This window comes from Bos grunniens, chromosome 18 (genome assembly GCF_055505025.1).
Source record: "Bos grunniens cultivar Pamir isolate PY7600 chromosome 18, Bosgru_T2T1.0, whole genome shotgun sequence".
Classification (NCBI taxonomy): domain Eukaryota; kingdom Metazoa; phylum Chordata; class Mammalia; order Artiodactyla; family Bovidae; genus Bos; species Bos grunniens.
The window spans coordinates 34,176,886-34,192,624 of record NC_141182.1 but is presented as its reverse complement, the minus strand read 5'-3'; positions in this window follow the sequence as shown (position 1 = coordinate 34,192,624).

The window sequence follows — 15,739 nt, the reverse complement described above, 5'->3', positions numbered from 1 at the left end:
TCGAAGCCCTGGGGGTGGGTGGGCTCCAGCATGGGGTGGGGGGCAGCATTTCGCTCAGGGTGGGCTGGATGTCACTGAGGGTCATGGGGCGGTGTCATCAGAGGCCGAGGGTGTGCACAGTGCTGGGTCACAGAGTGGGAGACCTACCCCTTCTGGACTATCCATCAGTCCTGCCTTGTTGAGGGAGGTGGTTTGGTGCCAGTGAGCCCCTCTGGCTTATGCTAATCTGCCTTTCAGATGAAGAGCGAGCAGGTGCTTTCAGCAGGCAGCAGAGCCCAGCAGCAATTTACACTGGGTCTTCTTTCCTGGTTACTTTTGAGAAGTGATGCTATTTATATATATGTGTGTGTGTATATATATACACACACACACACACCCTAGTGATACTCTGTTTCTTTTAAGTACATTTGTTCGAGTTACAAATAAAGGGAGTCAGGGTGAAGGAAAATATTAAATAAGCAATAGTCCAGGAGGTGCAGGAATACAGTAAAAATCCCTTTGCTCCTTCACCAGTGACTGTAGTGGGGTGAGAGCCCAGGTTTGGCGTCATGGATGGAGATCCTCTGATTCTTCTGGTGGTGGCCCTGGACTTCTGAGCTTCAGTTTTTCTATCTGTAAACAGGGTTTATAAGACCTTCTCAGAGGAATGGTGGTGAGGAGCAAATGAAATGATGCGTGAAGAGCACAGAGCCAGGCATACAATAGGTGCTCAGTCATTGCACATCGTTAGGCATTTTAGCCTGTAGTGGGTGTGCGTGGGGCTGCAGAGTATGGGCAGAGCCTCGGGGAGCATGCCCCTTGGGTGTGGAGGCAGGAGGAGGTGTGGGATGCCTGAGGAATGGTCTGGGAGGGACCAGGGAACCTGTGGGCCAAGGTGGGAGAGCCTGGCTCAGCCCACCCAGAGCCCCTGGGAAGAAGCCAGGGGGCTCTGCTGTATGCTTCAGCCTCAGGAGGGAGTGGCCTTCTCACTCTGCTCCACCGCTCCACCTCCCCTTCCTTCGGGATTTTAATTCAGAATTACAAGTGGGCATATTCAAAATAAGATTCCGGCAATACTGACCTTGGAAGTTCCAGCCTGGAAGGCCCTCTCTTCTCCTAACTTCAGTGTCAGTGCACCGGTGAGAATGGCCCAGTGTCTTCTGGGAGCGGCGGGCTCTGGCTGACAAAATCACCGTTATTCCCCCAACTTGTAGACAAGAGTGCAGGCGCGTGTGCTAAGTCACTTCAGTCATGTTCGACTCTGTGACCCCGTGGACTGCAGCCCGCCAAGCTCCTCTGTCCATGGGATTCTCCAGGCAAGAACACTGGAGTGGGTTGCCGTGCTCTCCTCCAGGGGATCGTTCCTCCAGGGGATCTTCCTGACCCAGGGACTGAACCCGCATCTCTTATATCTCTTGCATTAGCACCTCCTGGGAAGCCTGCAGACAAGAGGACTGCATCCAAAAATATTAATGAACTTTTCAGTCCCTTTGTTGCTCCCTCCCTTCCTTCCAGAGGTGTTTATTGAGGGCATAGCAGGCACTTGCATTTTAACCTTTGCCAAAGCTGAGTGCCTCCTCCTCTGGCAGAGGCCTACTTTCAGTTCTTTAAACACGAGCAAGAGGCAGAAATTCTAGGCCCCGTGTCACTTGGATCAGCCCAGGAGTTCCTCTCTGGTTCACCGGACTCCAGTGTTCACACAGCATTCAGGTCACACGTGCAGGTGCTTTGAGCCCATCTGCCTGTGTGAGTTCACCTTGCTGGTCTGTTGGCTCAGTTGTCCGTGTCCAGCAGGAGATCTGCTTCCTTCTCTCCCCCAGGCGGCCAGGCTGGCTCTGTTCCGCCGTCCTCCATGTCCACTGTTTCGGTCATCACGCCTTTGTGTGTGGGGTTCCCCCTTTCTGGAGCGCTGTTTTCCCTCTTCTTCACTTCTGGGGATGCCCCAGGCTTTTCCTTCTCCAGGAAGTCGCCCTGAGGTTCTCCAGTGCTTCCCTGCCCCGAGGTCCCACGTTTCAGCCCCACCTCGAGCCCACTAGCCCTGGATCACCTGGGGTCCCCACTGGGGAGGTGACTCCCGGGGGCTGGGCCTTAGAATGGGTACTTGCTGAATGCTCATTCCATATCCACCCACGTGCTTCTGTGGAGGCAGGTGCTGGACTGACCCCGTTTCAGGTGAGGAGGTGACAGCTGTGCTCAGGGTCACACAGCAGAAGAAACAGAACCAGGGCTGGAGTTCAGGTGCTCTGGCATCCAGAGCCCCACACTCTGGATGCCCCCCCGCCCCGCCCCACCCTGCCCTACGCACAGTGCAGGCTCGGGGAGCCGAGGATGGAGCGGGTCCAGATGCTGGGTTAAGCATGCTGGTTGGTGGATTTAACGTAGGAGGTGTCCGGTGGGCATTAAGCAAGTTTAGCCACGTGGAGACGGGAGCTGCTGCCTGTGGCTGGGGTTGGTGTCTCTGTACAAAGCCCCCCTGATTACCTGAGTGCTCACTTCTATCCTTGGAATGCCGTCCCTCCTCCGCTACGACTCAAAGCGTTTATTTAGTTTTGCTTTGCTTTATTCCCCCAAGGGTTTCAGCTGACCTACAAGAAAACATTCAATAAAGTCGTAATAAAATATAAATAAGGGCAACAAGGGAGGATGCTGTTCACATCACGACACGGCATCTGCTGCATCTGATGGTCCTTCGTGGATCAGATGATCCTCACTTCCCCAGCCCTTCCATTCAGAGAGGTCATGCCCATCATATGATTTGAGCTTAAATGTAAAGATTCAAGGTTTTTCTCAGGTTGTCCTGTGCAGGCACTGTCAGTGCGTTCGCTTCCTAGAAACAGTGGCTGATTTGAAGGGCCCGGGTCACTGTTAGCCCCCCTGATGCTCTTCTTGATCAGCTCCTCATGCTGAGAAGGTGCCCTGCCCTCTGGCCATAATCTTTCCAGGTGAGATGAAAGATACTGTTATACACAGGCTGTGTGTGCTCACTCGCTCAGTTGTGTCCGACTCTTTGTGGCCCCACAGACTGTAGCTCAGCAGGCTCCTCTGCCCATGGAATTTTCCAGGCTAGGAATACTGGAATGGGTTGCCATTTTCTCCTCCAGGGGGTCTTCTCAAACCAGGGATCGAACCCACATCTCTTGTGTCTCCTGCATTGGCAAGCGGATTCTTTACCACTAGTGCCACCTGTTATAAATCGGGACAGTGTCTCAACTCTCAGAGAGACTCTGGTTGGGCCAAGGGGCCACCTGAGCCAGGCGCCGAAACGCCCTCTCCCCGGGGGCAGGTGCTGCGCCCGGCTGCCTGGGCCACTGAGTCACGTGGCTGCTGGTCCCACAGACGATGCTGAACCATCCGCTGCTCCGATTTGCTTTCCTTGCCTTAAGGAGACGTGGTTACTGGCTTGGGCTTGTGAGCCTCGAGCTCCGAGAAACCAGGGAAAAGGCTATTGTGCGGATGCCGAGTTTTGCTTGCTGGGAGCGCCTGGGGGAGCCAGGAGGAAAGCTGACCCTTGTGAGCTCCCAGGACACACATGGGACCCAGGGATGTGTTCCTTCCTTTCTCATCTGCATGGTGATCTGCAGCCCTGCTGGGGAGGCAGAGTGACCGTGAATATGCAGGAAGCAGGAGATGCTCCACCTGGGGCACCGAAGACCATGGTGACGGACGTGCCACCTGCCTTTTCAGGGAGAACTTTGAGAACTGGGCCGGACAGTAACGGGGAAGGAGCCTTGGGAAGGCCCAAGTTTGAGTCCCAATTGGGTTTGCTCTTGACAGGCTCTGTGGCCTCAGGCAGGTATCTGACCCCTCTGATGTCCGAGGATGACCAGATTGGATGTCTGTGAAAGGCCCGGTCCCCATGGGAGACCAGAACCAGCAGGATGTGGACACCGCTAGGCTACTCTGAGTGGGTGAGGTCCCTGCCCTTCCAGAGCCCGGCTCTGACACGCAGGAAGACACACAGGTAGACTCTCACACATGGAAACAGGGGACTGCAGCAGGAATCCATGCCCCAGGGAAGCCCTGAGAGGAAGCGCCTGACCAGCCTGGAGGTGGTGGTAGCTTAGGACAGGTAGGAGTCAGGCAGATGAGGCAAGCAGGGGGACAGGGAATCCCAGGCGGAGCCAAGGCCTGGAGAGGTGGAGGATCCAAGGATTTAGGGGTGTCTGGGGGATAGCATTTTTTGGGATCGGGGAGCTACGAGAGAGGGGCCTGGCTTGTAGAAAAGGATAAGATGGTGCAGGGCCTTGACCTGTATCCTTCAAGCACCCCCCTCCCCCAAATCCAGTGCCCCCCAGTCTTGGGGCAGGACTGTGGTTGTGAACCCAGAGTGTTTTCAGTGTGTGTCTGCAGTGCTGGGGGGCTTCCCATTGCCCTAACCCACAGGTGGAATCCCATCACGCCCCCACTCTAGACCCCTCCTCATCTCCTCTCTGCCTTCCTGATGAATGAAGCCTGTGCGTTTGGCCTGATCTTCATGGCCTTGTGTGATCCGACCCCACCCCTGACCCCACCCTCACCTCTCTCCCCTTCTATTTTTTTTTTTAAGATTTTTTAATTGGAGGAAAATTGTTTTGCAATGTTGTGTTGGTTTCTGTCATACAACAACACAGAAAGTGAAAAGGGAAAGTGTTAGTTGCTCAGTCATGTACGACTCTTTGGGACCCCATGGACTGTAACCCTCCAGGCTCCTCTGTCTGTGGAATTCTCCAGGCAAGAATACTGGAGTGGGTAGCCATTCCCTTCTCCAGGGGATCTCCCCAGCCCAGGGGTTGAATCCCGTCTCCTGGATTGCAGGCAGATTCTTGACCATCTGAGCCATCAGGGAAGCCCACGACAAAGCAAACCAGCCATAATTCTACATCCATATCCTGCCCCCTCCCCCTTCGCCTTCAGCCCATTCTTCCCTCTCACTGCGCTCATACTGTCTTCTCCTGAGCCTCCTTTACCCAAGTCATTCCTGCACATCCTGTGGGGCTCAACTCAGGCTTTCCCTCCTCCAGGAAGTCTTCCCTGACTCCCTCTGAGTGCCACGGCCCCTGTGCTTCCCCATCTCAGCACATTTTACCCTCATCTCTTTGTCTGGCTTCCCCACCAGGCCTGCACTGATGTGGGAGTAGGTCTGTGCTAGTCCCTCTGTTCCCCGGGTCTTAGCACTTAGTAGGTACTCATTAGTCACGGTTGCATGAAGGAGTGATTGAGTGAATTAATGAAGGGCTTTGATTTCTTGGCAATCTGCTCACTTCCCTGACCCCAGCTGGGGCCTTGCACACTTACATTGCTACTTCAGAGATTCTGGAGCTAAGCCTTTACTGCTTCGATTCACTGTATGTATTTTTATTCTGGCTTTTCTATTGCACTGCCTGGCGCACAATAGCACTCCACTTTTTATATAACCAAGCCCACCCACTCTGTTCTGTCGCCTGAGCCCCTCGGATTCTTCAATAGGAAGACTTTTAATCTTCCTGAGCACAGCCATTTCAGAAGCGTGTTTCAAAGCTTCTTGAAAGCAAGATGCTGCAGCTTTGATGTCTCTGTTAGCACCTCTGCGGGAAATGTAGGCTGGCTCACTGAGGTCTCGGGGCCCCTGTGGGGCCCTGAGGTGTGGGGGACTGAGCCGACCGTCCACTTGGACTGGAGGGGACGAGAGCTTCCCCTTCCACCCAGGCTCCATCCACTGCAGGGCCCTCTTCTTCAGTGACCACTGGGGCTTCTGCACACAGGCCTGCATCCTCAGGGCCTTTGCACCCCTTACCCAGAGGCTGAGACTGTCTTCCAGCTGCACCCCTCCCTGGACATTGCCCTGGGCCGCGGGGACCTGCCTTACCCCCGGTGTAGCCCATTCCCTTAGCTGTGGAAGAGGCTCATGGAAGATGGGCTGCAGTTCTGGAGGTCTTGATTAGGACAATTCCAGGGGAACACCCTGGCTCCAGAGCTCTCCTGGAATCAGCCGAGGCTTTAGTCACTGCCCCACCACCCACTGCATTGCGGTCAGCTCCTCCCTCTGCCCAGCCCCACCTTCCTCTCTCCCTTTCTTGTGTGTCTCCTGGGATCACTTGGCAGTAAGTGTTCTTCATGGACTTTCTGTCCCAGAGTCTGTTTCTAGGGAACCTGCTCTAAGACCTCCTCTCAACTGTGAGGTAACAGGGACTTCTGGTCACCAGCTATCAGGGAGTGACTGAGAGGGTGTGGGTGATGAGGCAGCCCAGAGGAACGCATCCAATACGGATACCTGGAGTGTCATGACCAGAGCCCCAGGGTCCCTCTTCTTCTTTGGACCTGATTCCTGCAGGGCCCCGGGTGGTCTTCATTACAGCCTGGGTACAGGCTGAGCTCTTCTGTCAGGTCTGGGTTTGTGTCTGTCTTGGGATTTTGCCTGAGGGAGTGTGATAGTCAAGGCTTGTTAAGAGCCGGGTACAGTACAGTTCTGGAGAAGGCAATGGCAACCCACTCCAGTACTTTTGCCTGGAAAATCCCATGGATGGAGGAGTCTTGTAGGCTGCAGTCCATGGGGTCGGTAAGAGTCAGACATGACTGAGCAACTTCATTTTCACTTTTCACTTCCATGCATTGGAGAAGGAAATGGCAACCCACTCCAGTGTTCTTGCCTGGAGAATCCCAGGAACGGAGAAGCCTGGTGGGCTGCAGTCTATGGGGTTGCACAGAGTCGGACACGACTGAAGCAACTTAGCAGCAGCAGCACAGTACAGTTCAGTCACTCAATCATGTCCAACTTTTTGCAACCCGGTTGACTGCAGCACGCCAGGCTTCCCTGTCTGTTACCAACTCCCAGTGCTTGCTCAAACTCATGTGCATCGAATCAGTGATGCCGTCCAACCATCTCATCCTCTGTTACCCTCTTCTCCTGCCCTCAATCTTTCCCAGCATCAGGGTCTTTCCCAGTAAGTCAGTTCTTGGCATCAGGTGGCCAAAGTATTGGAGTTTCAGCTTCAGTATCAGTCCTTCCAATGAATATTCAGGACTGATTTCCTTTAGGATTGACTAGGTTGATCTCCTTGATGTCCAAGGAACTCTCAAGAGTCTTTCCCAACACCACAGTTCAAAAACTTCAATTCTTTGGTGCTTAGCTTTCTTTATGGTGCAACTTTCACATCCATACATGACTACTGGAAAAACCATAGCTTTGACTAGATAGACCTTGTTGGCAAAGTAATGTCTCTACTTTTTAATATGCTGTCTAGGTTTGTCGTAGGTTTTCTTCCAAGGAGCAAGTGTCTTTATTTTCATGGCTGTAGTCACCATCTGCAGTGCTTTTGGAGCCCAAGAAAATAAAGTCTGTCACTGTTTCCATTGTTTCCCCATCTATTTGTCATGAAATGATGGGACCGGATGTCATGATCTTAGTTTTTTGAATGTTGAGTTTTAAGCCATCTTTTTCACTCTCTTCTTTCACTTTCAAGAGGCTCTTTAGTTCCTCATAACTTTCTGCCATAAGCGTGGTGTCATTGGCATATCTTATTAATTGGCATCGGCATGGGTTATTAATATTTCTCCTGGCAATCTTGATTCCAGCTTGTGCTTCATCCAGCCTGGCATTTTGCATGATGTACTCTGCATAGGAGTTAAATAAGCAGGGTGACAATATGTAGCTTTGATGTACGCCTTCCCTAATTTGGAACCAGTCCATTGTTCTGTGTCTGGTTTTAACTGTTGCTTCTTGCCCTGTATACAGGTTTCTCAGAAGGCATGTCAGGTGGTCTGGTATTCCCACCTCTTTAATAATTTTCCAGAGTTTGTTGTGATCCATACAGTCAAAGGCTTTAGCATAGTCAGTGAAGCAGAAGTAGATTTTTTCTGGAATTCTCTTGCTTTTTCTAAGTCCCAACATATATTGGCAATTTGATTTCTGGTTCCTCTACCTTTTCTAAATCAAGCTTGAAAATCTGGAAGTTCTTGGTTCTAGTACTGTTGAAACCTTACTTGGAGCATTTTGAGCATTACTTTGCTAGTGTGTAAGATGAGTGCAATTGTGCAGTAGTCTGAACATTCTTTGGCTTGCCTTTCTTTGGGATTGCAATGAAACCTGACCTTTTCCAGTCCTGTGGCCAATACTGAGTTTTCTAAATTTGCTGACATATTGAGTGCAGCACTTTAACAGCATCGTCTTTTAGGATTTGAAATAACTCAGCTGGAATTCTGTCACTTCCACTAGCTTCATTCATAGTGATGCTTCCTAAGGCCCACTTGACTTCACACTCCAGGATGTCTGGCTCTAGGTGAGTGATCACACCATCATGGTTATCCTGGTCATGAAAATCTTTTTTTTGTGTAGTTCTTCTGTGTATTCTTGCCACCTCTTCTTAATATCTTCTGCTTCTGTTAGGTCCATACTGTTTCTGTCCTTTATTGTGCCCATCTTTGCATGAAATATTCCCTTGGTATCTCTGTCTTTCCTTTTCTCCTTTGCTTTCACTTCTCTTCTTTTCTCAGCTATTTGTAAGGCCTCCTCAGACAACCATTTTGCCTTTTTGCATTTCCTTTCCTTGGGCATGGTTTTGATCACTGCCTCCTGAACAATGTCACAAACCTCCATCCTGGGTACGCAGGTGATTTATTGCTTTTCAGTCATTCAGTTGTGTCCAACTCTTTGTGACCCCATGGACTGCAGCATGCTAGGCTTCCCTGTCCTTCACTATCTCCTGGAGTTTGCTCAAACTTATGTCCATTGAGACGGTGATGCCATCAAACCATCTCGTCCTCTGTCATCCCCTTCTCCTTCTGCATTCAGTCTTTCCCAGCATCAGGGTCTTTTCCAATAAGTGGGCTCTTTGTATCAGGCGGCCAAAGTATTGGAGCTTCAACTTTAGCATCAGTCCTTCCTTTAGGATTGATGAATATTCAGAGTTGATTTCCTTTAGGATTGACTGGTTTGATCTCCTTGCTGTCCAAGGGACTCTTTTAAGAGTCTTATCCAGCACCACAGTTGGAAAGCATCAGTTTTTTGGCACTTAGTCTTCTTTATGGTCCAACTTCCACATCCATACATGACTATTGGAAAAACCATGGCTTTGACTATTTGGACCTTTGTCAGCAAAGTGATGTCTCTGCAGGTGCTGACCTCTGGTAAAAGCTGGATCCAGAACTCAGCTTGGCCCTCAGACCTAAGGGATTTTTCCTACATCCTGCTGGGGAATCCAAGGTGGAAACAGGCCCCATGGACCACATGCACAGGAACGGCCATCCTGCCTCTTGCCGTTTACATGCTGCCATAGACTGTGTCCTCCCCAGGCTCATAGGTTGAAACCTAACCCTCAAGGCGGTATTTGGAGGTGGGGCTTTGGGGAGGTGATTAGGTCATAAAGGAGACCCCAAGAGAGCCCCCTCACCCCCTCAGCTGTGTGAGGACACAGAAGATAGCCAGCTGTGAAAACCAGGATCCCATCACACACCCAACCTTCTGGCACCTTGAACTTGGACTTCTAGCCTCCAGAACCGTGAGAAATAAGTTTCCATTGTCTATAAGCCACCCAGTCTGTGATATTTTCATTATAGCAGCCTGAACAGACTGAGACAACCCATGGACATGGGAAGCACAGGCAAGTTTCCTAAAGTCACCTGTACTTTCCACTGCTCCTGGAATGAGTCATGTCAAACTCGATGGCTTAATACAAAACAAGCTTACCATCTTGCAGTGCTTGAGGCCAGAAATCTGAACTAGGTCTTGCTGGGCCCAAATCAAGGTGTTGGCAGGACATCTCAGGAGGCTCCAGGGGAGATCTGTTCCCTTGTCTTTTCAAGCTTTTAAAGGCTCCCGCATTCCTTGGCTTATGGCCTCCCATCCCATCTGCAAAGCCAGTTGCGTCTTTCCACATCTCATCTCTCACATCTAACTCTCTCTCCCCCACCTTCCACATGATAAGGACCCTGCTAATTTCATGGGTCCCACTGAATAATCCAAGCTAATTTCCCCATCTCAGGATCAGCTGATGTAATTCCATCTGGGACCTTAGTTCTCCTTTGCTATGTGGCCTCATATTTGCAGGTTCTGCCCATTAGAATGTGGACATCTCTGTGGGCCATTATTCTGGCTTTCATGTCTTCTCTGTGGTGACTGGTTGTCAGCACACCCTCCACCGTCTGTCTTTTCTTTCCCACACCTGTGGAGGTCCCTTCACTTTTATTTGAAACTGTGTCTTAGGGTCTTCTTTGAGGATTGAGGGATCAAACCAATACACTTAAATAAAGCTTTCAAATTAAAGACACAGCTCAGAGATAAAGTAAACCCAGGCTACAAAGACACATGACTGAAAGCAAGGAGCAGTGATTGGACCTGGCTCATTGGGGCTGCTCTCTGGGGGTGAGCGCCTCCCCCGCCCCACCCCTTGCAGAAAGAGGTACCCAAGTTGAGGCAATGACCAGCCTCCACTAGCCCGTCCCTCCACCCCCCAGACTCCCTGCCGTGCCAGGTACCAGGTGTCACTCTGCTAATGAATGACTCATTTTCCTCACTTAGCAAATTTCAATTTTAAGTAATTGCCTGAATCAAAGTTATTTATTGGATCCTTAATACATTTCAGATTTGAAGCTGGTTTTGATTAGCCTCCATCGCTATTAAAATGGAAAATACGTTTTCCATTTGGTGGTGATTTTCCTCCATAACGACACGGCTGCTAATGAATACTGTTTCAGTCGTCACTGAACTTGGGGCACGCATCCTGGATCGTCCTTTCTGTCTTCAAAGGAGTTTTTTTTTTTTTTCCTCACAATCACAGCCCTTGCTGTGGCCAGGCACACACTGGGCATTCAATAGCTGATTGGATGCTTTCTTGATGGCAAAACAGGCCCTTAGTTCTCTCCAGCAGGTGTTCTGGGCAGCCTGGGACAGCAGGCCCCTCTTGGGCTGCACGAGGAAGGTTCAGCTCATGCCCCCCAATCGACCCTGCTTCCCATCTGGGGCTGCGTGGCCCTGGACGCGCCCGAGCACCTCCTTCTGGGAGTGAAATCAGCTACTGACACCGGGCAGTGGAGGCAGGGCATGGGGCCTCTCAGGGGAGCCACCGGTGGAAGGAGTCTTTTCTGAAGTGCTCTCCTAGCTGGCTGCTACGGCTCTTGCTCATAAGCCACTGCTCAGTCTGTCAAGGGTTGGGGGGGAGGGGTGGGATTTTTTTTTTCATACCCGTGAGGTGTTGGCAAATTTTGAAAAGAACAAGCCCTTGTATTTGTGACAAGCCTCACTGAGGCGGAACAACTCATTTTAGAGATGCCTGCCTTGGAGATATTATTTACCTCATTATAAAAGAATCCCGACAGTCACCAGGTACAGCCCTAGCTCCACCACCTGCAAGGCTCAGAGGGGCCAGCTGAGGAGTGGAGGCCTTGGAACACCAGGGACACAGATGAGGAAGGGACCCACAGTGGCGGGGTTTGAGTGGGAGTGGGGCGCAGACACGCCTTTGGGAAAGCCACCGGGGTGCCATCGGTGGGAGGCATGTCCGGATCATCTAGCCGGGAGCCCCGAGTGTAGGGTGGGGTAGGAGTGACTTCCTCTCCACCTTTTCACAGGCCAGGCGTCTGGAGGAGCCATTCTCATCCTCCCAGTGATGGCAAGGCCCTTATAATGTGTGGATTTTTGTTTTTGAAACACACCGTAGACTAGTCCTGAAGAACACATCTCTGTTTAACATGAGGCTGGGGAAATGATTCTTGTTTATTAAAACATACACACACAACAAAATCCTCTTGACTTTGTATTACCAGAATCCGCCTTGAGGCGAGGGTAAGGCGAAGGAGATTCTATTTTATTTATTAAAGGAAACACATTTCCTACCTGTTTCTTGACTTCAGAAGCAGACACCACGAAGAATGAGACTCCCAGGAGATGGGAATGCAGCCCGGGAGGGAGAGGGAGGGAACCAGGGCTATCAGGCCCCGTTCCACTCCCCAGGGTTCAGTGATGCTGCTTCTGAGGGCTGAGGACCAGCCCTGTGTCCTCTTGTGCCTCTGGCACTTTTCAGGTGCTCAATGACTAGTTTGTGAATGAATGGTCTCATTCAAACCCCAGGACCCCCTCCTGGACTTGCTCATGCCGTCCCCTCCTCCTGGCTGGGTCATGTTGTACCCGCCCCCTTCTCCCTCCTGATTTCTCTTGACTTTGGGCTCCATCCTCTATTACAGGACCTTCAGCCTCACCTGGGGGTTTCTCAGAGTCCCCGATACTTGAGAGCCCCTCTCTGCCCTTTCATAGCGTCCTCCGTCTTCCTGCTCCTTCTACCCACGTTGTTGATTTCCATGAATTATAACATCCTATGGCAGCAGTCTCTCAGAGCTCTCTGAGATGCTGTCTCCCGGGCTGCAGTCCTCATTTTGCCCCAAATAAAACCTAACTCTGGATAAGGAAATGGCAACCCACTCCAGTGTTCTTGCCTGGAGAATCCCACAAACAGAGGAACCTGGCAGGCTGCAGTCCATGGGGTCACAAAGAGTCACATACAACTGAAGTGACTTAGCACATAACAGCTTTGAAGACCGCCCATGCTCAGAGCTCTCTCCCGAGGCCCACCTGGCTGCCCACCCCCAAGGACCCCCGTTGCCTGAGTCCTGCAAGTGCCCAGGGTACGCTGTGTAACCTGCAGAGGTCAGCATAGAGCTTGTCTCCTCCTGCGTGTTAGATGGTCACCCGGTGTGTGTGGGTGTGTGTGGGATGGGGGTGCTCCAGTGCCAGCGCATTGGAGCCGCCCGTGCTTGGAGTTCCACGTGGTGGGTGATCCTTCCGCAGGAATAAAGGCAAACTCCAGGCACCCTGCCAGGTCCCCTCCAGGGCTGGCACCTTCACCCGCCTCTCCCGATCTGAAACACCCCTATGCTGTTTTCAGAGTTTCTAGACTCCACCAGCAGCAGCCTCGTTGCTGAACGGTAACACAAGTTCAGTTACCATTTCTGAAAAATCATCTTAGAGACTTCGTATCATATTTGCCTCTTCAGCTTCTCTGTGGATCATTTTGTGTCCTGTATTTTGACAGTGAATTTCTCCATGCATTAAAAAAAAATCACCAATTAAAGCAAAAACAGAGAGAGACTAAATGAAATTTCACTGATTTCTGCCATCCGGGCAATGCCCCAGATTCTTCATGTAGTCTGGAAAGATATGGAGGCTCGATTACCCACAGAACTGGGTCAGTACATTGTACATGTCAGAACATGTTTTTTTTCACCCTCAAATGGATACTGGGTGTCATTACTAAAGCAGCCGCCACACCTGCGCTGGCTCCGTCTCCCCCAGAGTTCATGGGGGAGAATTTTAACAGCTACTTAGGTCCTTAAAACAAGCGGACTTGTCCTCACTTTATAGATGGGGAAACTGAGGTTCATGGAGGTTTAGCAACTGGCCCGAAGGAACTTGAATTTGAGTTTAGGTCTGTTTGTTCTGTGGCTTCCCACATGGCGCCAGTGGTAAAGAACGTGCCTGCCAATGCAGGAGACGTAGAGATGTGGGTTTGATTTTGATTCTTGGGTCAGGAAGAGCCCCTGGAGGAGGGCATGGCAACCCACTCCAGTATTCTTACCTGGAGAATCCCATGGACAGAGGAGCCTGATGGGCTAGTCCATGAGGTCCATGGGGGTCGCAGACTTGGACACGGCTGAAGTGACTTAGCACGCATCCAGTCATCGTTTGTTCTAATAGCAAGGGTTTTTTCCAGACTATTGAATTATATAGCACATGCTTGGACTCTACCTGCCCTGGTTAGTATGTCTCTGTAACAAATTACAGCAACACTTAGCAGCTAGAACCAATAAGTTAATTGTGCTCCCAGATTCTGTGACTGGAGTTCAGGTAGCACTGTCGGCTGCGGAGACTCTGATTGGGCAGTGACTTGGCAGCAGATTCTAGAGTCACCAGGAGGCTCATTCATTCATTCATTTGTCTGCTATCTGAGCTGGGATGATTGGAAGACTAGGATGTTGAGCTGAACCACCTATACGTGGTCTCCTTACATAGTCTGGCTTCTTCCCAGCCAGGGGGCCACAAACTAGTTTGATGCCTTTCATGGCAGTTCAGAGGGACAAGGTGAGTGTCTCAGAGAATAAGATGAAAGCCTTGTGACCTTTAAGGACCCAACCCTGGGGCCTCTTCTGCCTCATTGTACTGTTGGAGGAGTCACATGCCAACTGAGACCCCAGAGAGGTGAAGTAGACCCCACCTCTCAGTGGGAAGAGAGTTAAGGCCACACTGTGGTGAAGATTTGGGAGGGCGGCATCTGGTTGTGTTGCTGGGAAATGCAGTCTGTCTCTCTCTGAAGCTAACCCACTGTCCATCAGTAGGTTCTATAAATGGGCTGCACTTTAGAAATATAAATGCAACCCCAGTATGGAGTCTTAAGAGGGGACAAGAAGGGTGGTCCACACCATCATCAACTGTCCTTCCAGACAGTAGATCTCTCACACACACGCACGCACACACACACACGCACACGCACACACACATAGCCCACACTTTCCTCCGCTCTCATGGTACTGGATTGGCTAACTTGTTCATTTCAATTGAATCCACCCTAACGAAGGTTCTGGAGTGCTGGGAGTGGGGTGAGGAGCAGGGTGCTGCTCAGGACCTTAGCCTGGGGACACAGGACAATCTGTAGGCCACCTGAGGAGTGTGAGGGAGGGGGACAAACCCTGCCTGTGGGTGACTCGGGGAAGGGCCAGTCTGAGCTGGGAAGAACAATGGAGGGTTTTGAGTTCAGGAAGGTTGTGAACGGTGGTGGAGGCTGGTGGATTTGTGTGAGTAGATTTGTGTGAGCTTCCCTCTTCGCTGGGGAGACCTCTCCTTGCCCGATGGTGTCTGCCTTACCTGTGCGCTCTAAGGAGAGGGGGACCTTTCCAGGGAGTCCCGTGCTTTTATTATGAAGAACAGGATAAAAGAAGGAGACACAGAAGTGAGGAGAGAGGGAGAAGGGCTGGGGAGAACTTGCAGGCTCTGGCAGGAGTGGAGGGAGCAGGGCGCTGGGGAGAGAGCTGAGGTTCAGGGCTCACAGGGACCCTGAGCAGCAGTGGTTTGGGGAGAAGGAGGCAGGAAGGAGGTGGGAGGAAGCATTATCGGGGGGCCTGTTATGACCTGGGACCTCTGAGGGGTCTTTGAGCGCCGCAGGTACAGGTGTGAATGACTTCCAAATCCGTTGTGCATGCTGCAGAGCCCAAGGCCAGGCTGGCTCCCCAGCTAAGCCGGGGAGGGCAGGGCCCACGTCCTGCACGGGGCTCTCAGGTATTCACCGTGGCCGCAGTGGAAGGTGAGCCCTGCAGCACAGGTGTGCTAAGGCTGGAGGGAACTTGAAGCTACAGGATCTGATGGGCTGTTTGTTAAGTCTGACCTTCACCTGCAAGACAGTGGGAGCCACTGAGAGGTCAAGTGGAACAGTGACAGGTCAAAAGACTGACTCTGCCTGCAGCCCAGACATTGAATTAGAGGGGCTGAGAGTGGACACAGCGGGTGGGGGGCTGGAGGAGGCTGAGAGAGCATCCTGGGGGTGCGGACGAGGTGAGGGAGAGACGAGCGCTGGGGAGGACTGGGACCAGAATCACAGGACAGTGGATGAGTGGTTTGAGGGGGTGACGGAGAGGAAGGAGCTGAGGCTGCTGCCCAACTCTAGATGGGTAACTGGGGAGATTAAGTGAGACGAGGACTCACCTGGCACAGACCAGCTCGCTGCCCAGTAGTAGGGGCCAGCTCCCATTAGAGCAATATAACGTTGTCGTGTGTGTGATGAGTTATGAAGCTCTGTCCCTGCTATGAAGCATGAGCCCCCTGAAG